The sequence below is a fragment of the Symphodus melops genome (assembly GCF_947650265.1).
Source record: "Symphodus melops genome assembly, chromosome: 9".
Lineage (NCBI taxonomy): Eukaryota > Metazoa > Chordata > Actinopteri > Labriformes > Labridae > Symphodus > Symphodus melops.
The window spans coordinates 1,066,600-1,081,522 of record NC_136699.1 but is presented as its reverse complement, the minus strand read 5'-3'; the positions used below and the strand labels follow the sequence as shown (position 1 = coordinate 1,081,522).

General features: G+C 44.3%; 1 protein-coding gene across 5 annotated transcripts in view; it reads left to right on the top strand.

Moving 5' to 3' along the window:
* The window catches only part of lingo2 (leucine rich repeat and Ig domain containing 2), a 196,190-nt gene that overhangs the window by 33,013 nt on the left and 148,254 nt on the right, over positions 1-14,923 (top strand). For all 5 annotated transcript variants that reach the window (XR_013779836.1, XM_079352036.1, XM_079352035.1 and 2 more), the window contains exon 2: positions 6,224-6,297. The gene's annotated coding sequence lies outside the window, so the exon portion shown is untranslated. The remainder of the gene's footprint in view (positions 1-6,223; positions 6,298-14,923) is intronic.

The window sequence follows — 14,923 nt, the reverse complement described above, 5'->3', positions numbered from 1 at the left end:
ATAATTCAACACTCAAATATCTTCTCTATAGTAGTGCCCGATATCGATTCAGAACCAAAGCAGTTTGGCTCGTTCAGCGCTCAGCGACCCGAGCGTGGAAACAACCTCTGTATCAGCTTTTTTATCAGATTTTTTAGCGTGACTTTCGGTATCAGCTTTGTTGAAATCAATGGTCGAGTGGTAACGTATCTGACACATCTTTGGAGGGAACAATTTCCACGTTTAGAGCTGCTGCCGATGACAAGACATGAAGATTTGACATTATTTCATGTTTTCTTGTGATGAATTTAAAAAAAAGAAAGAAATATTAAGCACATTTTTACGGCATGCCTTATTGGAAGGACACCCCGGGGTAGAGTCAGAGCTCCCTGGAGGGATTATACATCTCATCTGGCCTGGGAACGCCTCAGAAACCCCCAGGGGGAGGAGCTAGAAAATGTTGACTTGCTTAGACTTTAACTTAAGCAACAATGAGCGCTAAAACAGAATCGGTAATGATGAGAAAAGTCCATCCTCTCTGTCTTCTGCCTGCTCCACATTTCAGAAAATGTGTGCTCAAACAGGCCGTTTGGAGATGTTCCCCTCATGACATCACAAAGGGCAGTAGCCCCTCCCCCAGGTGGGTGACACTCCCACAGCTAGGTGTTTGTTCTGCCCTCTGAGTCTGCCTTCTCACCGTAAACAATAGGACATGGAGCCAGAAAGCAGCGAGTACACCCGAGCCCTTCCAGAGAGGGGGCGTGGTCAGACACAGCTCATTTACATATTTAAAGCTACAGACACAGAAACAGCCTGTTCTGAGCAGGGCTGAAATAGAGGGGTTTATAGACATGATCAAATACAGGATCAGAGTGGATTTACAACAACACACTTCACACACATGATGAAGAGGAGCTCTGACATTTACTCCAAGTTGTTAAAAAGGAGGAGAATTTGTGACCTTAAAAGTACAAGTTTGATGCAACAGAGTCAAAGGTTCTTCATTCTCATTGTGAGGAATCATTTTTAATGTTACCCAGGGTCCAGACTGGATGAAACCATTTTCCTTTAACAGCGTGTAAATCTCTCCAACAATGTCTGCCTGTGCTGTGGCATTTCAAATCCTTGAGTGAATCCTGTGTTCCCTTTGTGTGGCGAGGCCTTTCTGCTGTGGCCTACATACTGATTGTCGAGATTTCAAACCCTCCCTTAAGGATGCTGCAAAAGTCCCCATTGGGAGATGTGCTGTTTATGACACTGCTCCATTTTTCTTATTGAACAACAATCATTTCAATCAGGGTTTTTATACCAGTTATACAACATGGGTATCTTTTTTTAAGTGCAATGTGCCTGAAGATTGGTGAAGCCCACCATGGCATCGAATGGTTTTAAGGTTTAATTTCTGCTGTTTAAAGATGGATGGAGGTTCTGGCTTTGGTGCAGCCTTGGGGCAGCTGGGTTTTGGAGTTCAGGATCTGAAGTAGTTGTTGCAGTAAGAAGACACCGCTCTCAGCTTGCACGATTGAAGATTAATGAAACATCAAGTTGTTCCAAGTTTTTCTTTGGGGGAAGTTTGGGTCTAAGAAAAGATGGTTCTGGAGTGAAACAGGAAGTGTATTCTGTGGAATATGACGATGTATTTGTTTCACTAATCACTCGTTTATTTGCCGAAGCTTGTTCTCATTTTTCTCATACTTCTTATAGTTTTCCATCGACCTTCTCTTTGACATGACTCCATCCAATGCCAAAAAGTTGTTTTCAGCGTGTTTGGAGCTGCATCTTGTCTCTCATGTGACCAAGCGTTCTCTGTTTCTGCTCCCAGGCTCCAGAATCGGCTTCCAGCTGAAATGTGCCTCATTTCTGAGCAAAGCCTTTTTTTAAATCCAGTCTAAAAACCTATTTATTTCGTATGGCCTTTTAATACCCAGTAGCATGGTGACACTTTTATCTTATTTCACTTTGCTGTATTTTATTACTTTTATTCAACTTTTTTATTGGATTTTATTTTTTCTCCGGCTTTTTGTAAAGCACTTTTGTTCATTGTTGTAAAGGGCTGCATAAATAAAGTAGATTTTACATTTACATTCTCATCTCTGCAGTTTTTTAACCACCACGTTCGCGAGTTAGTTAATTTCGAATGTCTTCAACTGAGAATGGGTCAAACTGGGTACTTAAAGTCTCTCCACGGTTGTTACGACTTTATCCCAGCTCCAAATGTTCGGCATGACTGAACGCGACACTAACTCCAGCCGAGTTCTGTTCTTCTCCTCCGGTTTCAAATCTTTTCCAGTTCTTGTTTCTGTTTCAAGGTGAGGCGCAGACGTTCCCTCCTTCCTGAGCCCGTCAGCTCTCAGGCCCATCAATAATGCAGCGCCTGTTTCCTTCAGGGAACTCCTGGTAATTATGACGACGAATGCAATCAGCAGACAGGACATATAAATGTAGGAGTCTATAGTTTACTAGAAGTATAAATCTTTTTTTTATCTGGCGTGCACAGATTAATGACACACTGTGACAGAGCTGTTCCATGGTGAAGGGATGCTCCTGAAAGGATTACAAAAGGCACTCTGTTTATGGTGGGAAAATCCTCCTGTGATGTGGACATGTTTCCTGTATTCTCCCAGCCTGCACAGACTCCTTCATTATGAATAAGCATGAATGTTTTAAGCGTAATAACTAGTTCAACAAGCAGCCAAACAAGAACATTGTTTTTGTCTCTCATTGCAGTTTTATAAGAGGACTAGAGGATGAGTCTTTCACGGACTTCATGGATTATATTGAAACAGTAAATAACATTTAGAGCGCCGTTTAGGGCTTTCCTTTCGGGGTATGACTGCAGCACACACAATGTGGGAAGGTTCCCTGTGTTTACGGCGATAATAAAAGGATGCAGTTGAAAATGCCTCTGTGCAGGAGGAGTGCATCCTGTCACAGCCCTGTGTTGTCCTCCACAAATAAAGCAGGAGGAAGATAGTGCAGCGTGAAAAAGTCTCGACAGTTAAAGAAGGTGCATCGAAATGAGAGTCGAAACGCACGCCAAGAAAGAGAAGGATTTGATGTGTCTTCACTGTACGAGTTGGGGAACAGTAACAGTGATTCAAACACTGCAGGGCTCTGACATGAAACTATCTGGATTCTGGATCTTTAAGAGGCTGACCTTCAGTCTGCACACCAGAGGCTCTGTCGTGTTAGAGTCGCTCCTGGACCACAGCTTTTAATCATAAATATTTTATGAAATGGTTAAACAAGAGTCTGTTTGTTTGCAAAAAAAATCATGCAAAGGTCCGTTTTCATTGTGAACAAGAAATGTTGAAAATAGTCACATTTAGTATTTTATGAATGTCGTTCAGCTCTCGCTAATGAACAAGAAAAATAACAGAATCTGTCGTCTGAATGACGCCTCGGGACGAAATCTTCTGATTCTTCGATAATAAAAAAAAAATCCCCTCAAGGGCCGTAATTGGCCCCCCGCACCACACTTTGGACTCTCCTGTTTTTGAGATCTTTGATTTTTAAAGGAGCAGTCCCAAACTCTCTCCTCAGCTCTCCTTTCTAATGAAGGTCAAATAACTTGAAAACATGATGAAGAGGAGTTGTAGAAACATCTTTCACATGAATGCTCCTGTCATGCTTCATCTTCTGTTCCTCTCCACACTGCTCAGTGAGGGTTTGTGGAGTCTTCTGGACTCGAGGAAAAATCACAATAAAACCCAGTTTCTGCTAAATGAAGCTGAAAAGTAACAGACTCTTTCACGGTTCGGTCAGATTGCACAAACACGCATCCCTCCCGCTCTGCAGCCGCCTGACTGAGAGCTGCTGGCTCCTTTCTGTGGGTGTTATGTTTTGTTTGCTGGGATGCACTACGTCCAAGGTAGAGCTAATATTCTTCAGTCACGACATGCAGAATCATATAGCGTTCGATCAGTAAGGCAAGAAGTGATGCACACTAAAATAAATAGCAGGTGCAAGTGGGAGGGATGGGATAATGTTCTCTGACGTGCAGCGCAAGGTGTGATCTGAGCTGAGTTATGGCGGCGCGTGTGCATGCCAGGAGTGGAAAAACGCCAGTGAAGCAGAACACTGAGTTCATCATAAATCACATCTCTGTACACTGAATATATACGTGTACATAATATGCACAGCAGATTATTTTTATCTGACCAATCATTTGTTTTCAACTCTTTTTTTTTTATGTGAGTGAGACATTTAGAAAAAGAGCCAAATGGCCGAAAGCTTTTCTAAGTTAGTGACGGTGGTTCTGTCTGCTGCTGCGGGAGAAATAAACGACCCTGCAGTGATTTTTCACCCACAGCAAGCCTGTGACCCCGACAGATAAGTCATCACCTGCGCTAACTTGCAACAAGACGGGAGAGTGTAAAGGGGAGGTCAAGAGAGCCAGAGAGCTGTGGCACAAGTGAAGGGTCTCAGTGTGTCGGTGACAAAACGAGGGAGAGGTAAACACGACCAGAGACGCGAACGACACGGAGGAGTCAGCTGGAGCGAGAGCGTGGGTTTGTGTGCCGATAGCTGCACAACATATTTAGCCAAGTGTGAGCCCGGTGGCAGTTTCTCAGTTCTCAGCATGTTGTCCTCAGGGAAGAGCTAATACGGACAGTGGGTTGTTATGTGTAGGTGTTTGTGTGTGTGTGTGTAGCTTTCTCCCTGCGTGTGTGTGTGTGTGTGTGTGTGTTTGTTTTAAGCTTGGCAGCATTTCATTTCATGGCAAGGAATCTGCTGACCTTGGCAAACTGGAGATTTCATCCCAGCGATGTCTCATCCCTCTCGTTTCTTTTTCTTACCCCCCCCCCCCTCGTGTCCTCACCCTGACTCCACCCAAATCCCCCTCCCAGACGGTTTTATCCTCCTCGCTTTGTCAAGACGAGCCAGCAAAATATCTTGTGTTTCTTCTGAATAATGTGCAGAAACAGAATAGACAAAATCTTTATTGTTCTACAGAGATGGACAGTTGTGCTTTTCTCCACATAGACATCATAACAGCACAGGAACATTCACAGTCAACAAAGCAGCTACATTTAAAGTGAAGAAGACTGGATCCAATCATACAGTGATTGGATCCAGTCTTGTTTGTGACTTTGCATGTCGTCCTGATTTCTGCTGCCTCGTACCTTTCAGGGGAGAGCAAGCCAGTGATCTTTTTACTTCAAAACCCTGCTGTCAGAGAGGCAGCCACTCTGTTGACTGGCAGTTTGAGCTTTTTTCCTCCACTTGTTATTTTCTCTCTTCACTTCAAACACAAATCTCACGAAAAAAAAACAACAGATGTGCAATTGAAGAGCTTTACTATGAAATCGGGCTCAGAAAACAAAAGCTGCATCGTCGTTAGCTTGAAAAAGCTTTTTTTTTTCTGAACAAAAGAGAAAACGACTCACAATGAGCTTGAAGTCTTGTAGCGTTGAATCCGATGACAGACGGGAGTTTTGAATGCTTCCTGCAGTGGCGCCTGTGTCTCAGTGTTCAAGGTGCTGCAGGCTGACAGCAGCTCTCCTGTGGGGAAACAACCGGCAGAGCAGTTCAAGAGAAACGCCAACAAGTGATTGGTATGCTGTTTGTAGAAACACCTGACGTGTGCACCGAGAACATCTTCCACACCTGCCTCCTTTAAAAGTTCAGCTGATGGTTTGACGTCACACAGAATTGATCCAAAACGTCAACAATGAAGCCCAACGGTGGAATAAATCCAGATATTTATTTAAGCTCAGGATTTGATTCTGGGGTCTGATGCAAATATTGTGGAGGCAAATCAGATAAATCAGCTGCTTGGACGACTAACCGCTTGGTTATTAAATGTATTTTAACTAAAGAGAACTCTAAATAGTCTCCTGTTTGCACACGTGGAGCAAAGCTGGATGACACAGTGACCTGTTCAGATGTGGTTGATCACATTTTTTATTAAAAAAACCCTGAAAGTCTCCCACAGGATGATATCTCCTCGTAAACCAATAATGAACCCAGATCCTGTCCTGCATTGGGCTCATGTGACGTCGCGGCGTGCTGATATTGTTCTGGGTCCGCTGGAAGTATGAGTCGGAGTTATATAACATCTGTGTTCCAGCCGTCTCACCAGCTTGCTCTTATCCAGTGTGACATGCAGGACAATAAGTGGATGACAAAAGCTTCCTGAACGCTGACATACCCAAATGTTTCCGATGTGTCTGTCTTGGAGAATAACAGAAGTCATTACTGCGTGTCCGTAACAGAAGTCTTGTCTTTCTTTGTGTTTCAGAGTGAATCGGCGTAGGCACCGACTCTGCTCTCCTGGCAGGAAGCAGGCATGTTCTTTGCCTCTGTTCCAGTATGGTGAGTTCATCTTTTGTGTCTCTATTAGCATGAAGAACTGGGTTCCTGAGGGAGGCGGGGGGGGGGGGGGGGGGGGGGGGGGGGGGGTTCATGCATCACTTGTGGTAGGTTGTGATATGGACGTGTTTGCTTTGAAAAGTCTGTGAGGTATAAACACACGCAGGTTAAGTGGAGCACGACGACTCTACCTGCTCGCATGAACTCAGCTGTTCTAAAAATAACAACGTCGTTCATTTAGAGGAACGGATGTAAGAACCAAGATATGGTACACAAAGATAATCTGACAACGTGTGCCTTCCTCTTCCTGTTCATGCTGTTTATTTTGACATATTTTGACAGCGAGGGAGAGAGAGGGGCGATTTGGACTGTGACATGATTGAAAGAGCTCCTGGCGTCCCTGCACTGTGTCAGATTCTCTCTTAAGATGGTAGCTCTGTACAAACTCACCCGCAGGTGCACTGATAGCTGGTGAATCCGTGGGTGGCGTCTTCTAACTAGGCCAGCAGAACGCACTGTTCGGTTCACTCTCCACTTTGTGAAACCTGCCGACTGACAGAGACGATGAGACAAATAACACGGCTTTGTGTTCCTGTCAGCGACGGATGCAGCTAACAACATTTTTAGGGCTGTTAGCATTAGCTAGTTAATTAATCACATGCTATTTTGTCCCTTCAGGCTCCCTGTAGATAGAGGTCCACAAACAAACTCTCAGACAACTTCCTGTCCTAACTTTCCATCCACCAGAAGGACATAAATGATACTCGGATACATCAGCTGGTCTGTAAACACTTTCCCTTCCTCAGGTCGGTTTCGCTCAGAGTTCGTTTAGCAGCCTCGACGTCATCGCTTGTCATTGATTTGATTGAGAGCCCCCTGGTGGTGGAATTTACACACTGCCTTTAAATTGTGCAGCTTTTATAAAGCTTCTGACTAAGGTCTATCTGTGCCACGTTTTTATTTTTTTTGGCTTTAAGGTAGCAATCGTCACGCGTGATTCTACTCCAAGCCAATCAAAAGCTTTTCTCAGACCAGGCAATGACAGGTGGAGTCTCAGAAACACAAGACCCTGATGCACAGGTGTATACCGTCACCTGCTAACTCTGAAGATAAACAGATTCCCTCTTGACGTTGTTGAATTTTTGTTGACTTATTTCATAAATCTTGCATCACTGTTTTGCACACAGCACTCGTTGCCCTCGGCTTCAACACGGTTTTACAAGGGTTGGACGGGGCGATAGCAGCTTGGGGGGGGGGCAATCCAGAATCATTAAAGCTGTTCTGCTGCACCAATCCCTGTCATTGTGCTTGACGTGATAAGAGCAGCTTGCAGTTCCTTGCCAACTACTGTGCCCATTCAGCAGTCCCAGATTGTACTGGCAGAGTTATAAGGGAGGGCATGGCACAGCGCAGCAGAGAGCAGTGGAGCATGATGCAGCCAATTATTGCAGAATCTCTCATTAATTATCTTTCTTTTTATCCCTTTTTTTTAAAAATGCAATAAGTTGTAACTACACTGATACTCTATTTTTCGTATTAAAGGCATGAGCAGGTTGTTTAGATTTAATTGCAAATACAACCAATCTAGGAGAGGGTGGAAATGTTGCCCGAGGTTTATGGGGGATCTAGTAAAAACCTGATAGCTCTGGGGAGGGTGACGAAATGGAAGCAGACGTTGCCGTTACTAGCCTGCAGTTGCTGCTGTTGTGACGGCAGTAAAAAAGAAAGATGGATGCCAACTGTAGCTTTCCAGGCCGCTTGTGAGTCTTTGAAGACTTGTGAAAGGCTGACTGTGGAGCACAAAATGAATCTTTCACCTTCAAAAGAAAATCACATTTCAAACCTCATGTGGGCGGTAAGCTGCCATCTCGGACATGCTTTAATAAAGCATGTTTGCTAACTGATGTGTAACTGTTGGTCTACATCCCAGATCTAAAAGAAATCAGACACTGATGGTTCTCTGAGGCAGTTTTTCTGACGCTGGCGTGTCTGTCGTTGGCGTGGCCTCATGACGAGCTGCAGCAAAAGGCTAAAAAAGTTCCACGACAATTAATTCTGTCGGTAAGTATGCTCACAACATCTGCAGCCACCCCATGCCTCTGCATACTGCTGCCGCTGACACAGCGCTCAATATGTCACAGTAGGTTTGGAGGTGTTAATTATAAAGTTAACATGTGGGATGAACGTTAAAGTCACTTTCTCTGATGCATCGCTCGCTGCTCATCCTGCAGACACAAGTCAAGAACCGACAAGTCAGCTTTTAAAAAGAAGAGTGTTTGTTTAGGTGTTTGGTGGGGTTTTTTTTTCAGCCCTGCTCAGAACAGGCTGTTTCTGTGTCTGTAGCTTTAAATATGTAAATGAGTGGTGTCTGGCCACGCCCTCTCTCTGGAAGGGCTTGAGTGTACTCGCTGCTTTCTGGCTCCATGTCCTATTGTTTACGGTGAGAAGGCAGACTCAGAGGGCAGAACAAACACCTAGCTGTGGGAGTGTCACCCACCTGGGGGAGGGGCTACTGCCCTTTGTGATGTCATGAAGGGAGCATCTCCAAACGGCCTGTTTGAGCACACATTTTCTGAAAAGTGGAGCAGGCAGAAGACGGAGAGGATGGACAAGAATTTAAAAAACATCTTAGAAATGAACAATGACTTAAATTTGTATCTCACTTGGAGCTCACAGCTTTGACTCTTGGGTTTCTTTCCTTCCTTCACACTCAGCACTCTTGCTGCATCGAGCAAGCATCAAGCATCTTTACTCGATAATTGCTTAGCAGAATTAACAATTGTCAGATTTTTTTTTTCTGTGCAACGACATGCTGAGCTCAAAGATGACATGTCGCTGCAGGCCATCACACTTCTCTCTATTTCTCCCATCATTACCCGTACTCCGACCTTCTGCTTCTGTTATCCACACATAAACACATCCTCCATCTCCTCCCAACATTGCATCATGTCTCTGCTTCCTTTTTAATCAGCCAGGCCCACAATTACAGACCACTACCTTTTATTATTCTGTAGTTCTGTTCCTGCCAGGGTGTCGGTACGTATTTTCATGAATTCATTCATCTTGATTATTTTGTGGATGGAGAGTTATTCTTCTTTCAGGTTGGTGAAGCTGTAATACAGACGTGTAACAGACCTCACAGCAGCAGAGTTCTCTGAGGAGTGGAGCCAAGAGTCTGTTGTGAGCTGAACAGGAAATATGACTCTGAAGAAATGTATACTGTACGTCTGACATTTACGAGCCAAGCTAATGTCTTCTCTCTAGCCTGCTGGAAGTCTAACCAGATGGAAACGAATTTGTAGGCTGAACCTTCTAGCAAAACAGAAGCAGCACTGTGTAGATGAATACTTGGTCAGCACTGCGGTTTGTCAGCCATGTGTATTGTCTTATTTTATTGAATACATTTTAAATGATCCACAGTCTGTTTTTACGAGTTCACCATTGGTCATTTAATCCAGAAACAACCTCTACCTAACACAGGGTAATATTAGTTTGATTCTTTCATTTCCTGTGTGATCAAGCTCGCCATGGTGACGAAAAGCCTCGATCCAGGTCTCAAAGAATTTCTGTAATTTTGAGGGTTTATTTTGGGGGGCTTTTCCTGCCTTCATCAGAGAGATCTAGGAACGTGGACAGAGTCAGAGAGGAGCCGCCCTGCTTGGACTGGACTGTAGCTGCTGTACATTGTGGGGGCCAGCGGCGCCTCTCAAAGACACACCTCTTTCTAAATGTAACCCCCCCCCCCAATCTTATAACCATGTGAGACTTTATTTACCGACATAAGCAGCCCAGTCTGCACTGTTGTGTCGTAAAGAGTAGAGACATTTCAGGACCGGCACAAAGTGAGGGGTGCCAGAATAGAATGACAAAGAAAAGGAGGCGGAGCCAGCGGAGACATTTCACCCCAACAAGTTACCCCAAGAACTAAAATGTCGGATCTAAAATGCTGATGACACCCAGGAAGAGGGAGCTAATGTTAGCCGGGATGCTAATGTGCATACTTTGATTTAAATCCCACCCACCCAATCACAGGTCCAGCTTTAAAGACTGTGGTGTTCTGTCATTTTCACAATCAGCCTGTAAAATGAATAAGGAGAGGCTGAGAGAATCTTTTGGATTGACTATGTAAAGTTTGAACCTTCTCTCATCCAGCTCGAGTTAAATTTTGTTTTAATTAGATCCGCTTTAAGTACCTCTTTCAAGAGCAGGTGAGCCAATCAATACTCACCGTGGTTTCTAAATGGGTGGTGCACTGAATGATCAAAGACCGCATACCAAGCTTGGCCGGCCTCCGTCTGACAAAATACTTGTTTTACATTTCCTCCAGCATTTCGCTTAAGTGTCCCTGTTGTTCCTTGATGCATGACGCAAACTTGTTTTTCTGTCGCTGGATTGGCACACGCGCCTTTGTTCATTCAATGAAGACGGAGATCTCACATTTTTCTCTGCGATAGGTTTAATGAAGGCCTGGCACAGAAAGGCAGCTGCACAATACACACAGGCCTGTCTGCTGTTGTAATCCTGTCGGAAAAAGAAAACAACTTTTTTTTTTAAAGTGGATTTTCTTTGTCTGCACTGCTGGAAAGAATACTCCATAGCAACTTCTATAGTTGAGCTTTTGTTGACAGATCAAAGCCGGATTAGGTATGGCTGCGTGCGCCATCTGAACCTTTAACGGGTTTCAAACATCTAAAACCTCAGAGCATACGGTGAGGCCCAAAAGTAAACTGTTTGATGGAAGCGCTGGTGGCTCAGCGGTTAGAGCGCGTGTCCCATGCATGGAGGCTGTGGTCCTCAATGTGAGCAACCTGGGTTCGAATCCGCCCTGGCTTAACTCCTTTCCCGCATTCTCTTCATCTGCTATCTCTTATCTCTCAAACAAAGGCCCCAAAAATAAACCTGTTTGATGCCACCTGCTGCACCTGCTCATGTGAAGCTGCGCGTCGATTTAAGAGTCTTTTTCACTCGACTCATCATCATCACTTTCCTACACGGGTCCCACCGAGGGGCCCGGCGCCGGCTGTGACGCCTAAGTTTCCACATAGAAGGCTCTTCCGGAGGAGTGACAGTCGGGAGCACGGTGCCGTGGGGTGAGGAGGTGGTAGAGCGTGACAGGATGCATTAGATGGTAAAGAAGTCAACAGGGATGCTGCATAAGAGGTTACACTTCCCCACCAGCAGCAGATAAAGAAGATTACGGAATTAAACAAGGAAGAGATAGTGTGGGAAAAAGGATGTCAACAAAAACTAAGCTCAGAATTGTCCTGGCTTGCATCCTTAAAAAAAATAAAAAGAATCTGTTATCTACAGCAAGAAAGGCAAATATTTTACTTTGGGTTCTTCTGTTTATCGCTTGCTTCGTGGTCGCCTGATAACAGAGGTGCCAAATCAGATTTAAAGCATGAAAGTGAGTGTTGTTCAGAGGAACTTGGAGCTATTGATAGCTGTTTTGCAGCTGTAACTCAGGAGCAAGAGAAGTGATCGTCGATCTCATCGATCTGACACGCTGATATTTATGTTGAAGCCTGCTGTTGTTTCCTCTCAGATGTTCGAGCTGCTGCTCCGGGGTCTTTCCACGCCACTGACAGAGTGCAGCAGAAGCCTCTTGCCTGTTTGGTCAGACGTGAACGTGGAGATAGCGAGCTATGCATAAATTTGAGCTGGGCTGATAACGGAGAGGAGGCACGTTGTGACAACATTGGAGCAGTGTGGCAGCGTAATCAATCATGGGAGAGAGAGAAGCAGCCGACGTGGAGGTGATGCATTCCTCGCTGTAACTTTTAAGAAACGCCCACCGAGACACATCGCAAGGGTTTTCACTGCATCACTCATCTCAGGTAATTTAACATCTATTCATCAGATCCAGGCTCAACTTTTGCATCCCAGCGATTTCAAACTGCATCAATTTTAGTTAGCATCGGGAAACTGAAGCATGGTAGGCCATCTGTCATGACTAATCCTCGGTACTTTCATCACTGACTCGCTCAGCTATCTCCAAGTCCCTCTTCTGTCTTTTTAATGCCAGCTGATTTGTATTCCCGCTACATTTGTCGTTTTGTGTTGCCGAGGCAGTGAGTGGAGGTTTGACAGCGAGGACCAAGTGGCTGACATTTGATTGACAGTGCAATGTTCCAGGAGAGAGGCGGGGAAATTATCTGGATTCCAGGGTGAGGATTAATGCTTCTCCTGGTGTGCTCCTCAATGTCTTCGGCTAACGGCAGAGGAGGAGAAAAACATTATAATGCCATTTTGACTTAATTGAAGTGCAATTTTCGAGGATCCATTAAAGATGTTGACAGACTCTCAAGGTTTTTTTTTAAATTTTATTTTGTGTGAAGATTGAGCCAATAGGGTGCAGTTTTAAACAGTTTACTGAAACGGAAGTCAAAACAATCCTGTTCTACTTTTGATAATGCACGTGTTATAAAATATACATACCAAGGGTAGCCTGACAATGGCTAATAACACATGCTAGCACAAGCTAACATTCGATGTTTTCCTGTCCAACAGGAAGCAAACCGACTCCACGTCCCCCTGAGATCTTGCAGGGAAATATGTCCAATGAGATTCTTTGAATTTTCATAACCCTCTGCCATTTTGCACAGGAACTTTTTAGGCCTTTTTCTTTTTTTTCTTTTCGAGACGGGACATTGAACCGATTGAGAAAACAATGAGAGTGGGGAGAGGAGCCACAGGTCGGATTAACACCCGCGCCGCCCGCTCTCGAAGCCTCTGTACACGGGGCGCACTCACAAATTACCGACGTCCCGCTATCGGTTTTTAAAACAGACACTTCAACATGAAGTGAACCAGCAGCCTGCAGGCCGTCTAATTGGAACTTTAGCAGTGATCGCAACTTAAAGAAAAGCCTCACTTCATTTAGCAGCACTAGATCACCTGTCGGACTCATTCCCCATCGCTGCCTTTTTGCCTCGACGCCCTCAGTTTGATGTTTTAACAAGAGAGGAAGCGGTTCGCTCAATGAACTCTCCTGCATCGAGCAGCCACACCTTAAGTAAGATGTAAGGGCATCGCAGTCAGCCGTCTCACTTCTCAGTCTCTAAAGTCATTGCTCTGTGTCTCATTTCCCCGAGTATTGATGTCTTTAAGTGAGCTCTCCGAGCGCCTGCAGGGAGAGGATCCTATAGATTGCGCTGAGGATGTTGGGACACGGACGTCTGCTGTAACTCAACAGCAGACTTATGCTCGTTTTGTTTTTCTTCAAAAAGTACCGGAGTGAAACATTTTAGATGACGGGGAATATGTTGGTATTGTTTTTGTGTTGGTTGGTGTTAAATTGCATTTTTTTTTTTTTTTTGGAGCAACATTCAAGAAACACAACACTATTTCCCAAACACTTTGTTATTGTCCTCACAGCTGAAGCTCCCAAAACAAAACCCAACCTGACAATCATGCTGAGGGGCTGATTTTCATCTTTCACTTCAAAATGTACCGAAGCTCTGGGTGTTTACAATCCAAACAGGAAGTTTAAAAATCTACAGGGATCATTGGTGGATTCATCTCCAACAAAGAAGATAGTTTTCCTCCACAGTGGGAGAGGAGACTCACTCCACACCTGAAAGTTGCTAAAGACGCAGGGTATGCTTAAAGATTTGTAAACACAAAAGTTGGCTTTGTAAATGAAAGCGCTTTTTCAAAGAGCAGTGGGGAGAAAGAAAACAGAACAGGAATATTGGGTTCCAGCTGAGAGATGGTTTACTATAAAGGAAAGTTAAAAACTGGAAACAAAAGAGGAATCGATACTGTTGCTCTGAAACATGACAATACAGAGAGGAGAATTTGATCGAGGGCTTCAAAGGATACGAGGAGAGAGAAACTGGAACAAGGAAAAATTGTGTTACGCTGGCCTCCTCTTAAAAGCTGCGATGGACTCCTGCCAGTTTGTCCCTTCTCCTTCCATCAGCAGTATTTCATCTTGAGCCCGGTCCTGATGTTTCTGTTGACTAAAACTGGAAATGGACTTCATGTAAATGAAACTGTAAATAATAATAATAATGAAACTTTAAAGTTTAAGAAAAATCCTGTTCATCATGTTCCTCTAACTCTAGTCTGTCTCCAAACCTCCCACTGATGAGAAAAGTCCATCCTCTCCGTCTTCTGCCTGCTCCACTTTTCAGAAAATGTGTGCTCAAACAGGCCGTTTGGAGATGTTCCCTTCATGACATCACAAAGGGCAGTAGCCCCTCCCCCAGGTGGGTGACACTCCCACAGCTAGGTGTTTGTTCTGCCCTCTGAGTCTGCCTTCTCACCGTAAACAATAGGACATGGAGCCAGAAAGCAGCGAGTACACCCGAGCCCTTCCAGAGAGGGGGCGTGGTCAGACACAGCTCATTTACATATTTAAAGCTACAGACACAGAAACGGGTCTGAGCAGGGCTGAAATAGAGGGGTTTATAGTGCAAGATAAATGATTCTGTTTGTTTCAGCTCATCGGTAATAATAATAATAATAATAATAATAATAATAATAATAATCTGATTGAACTTGAGAATATCATTTCAGTCAAGACGTGTGCAGGCCCTTCTCTTTTTTTCTGATCAGATATTCAGCCATTAGGAGAAAGCTTTAGCTTTAGCTTCGGCTAATGGAGTTTTTGTAGCTAGAATAA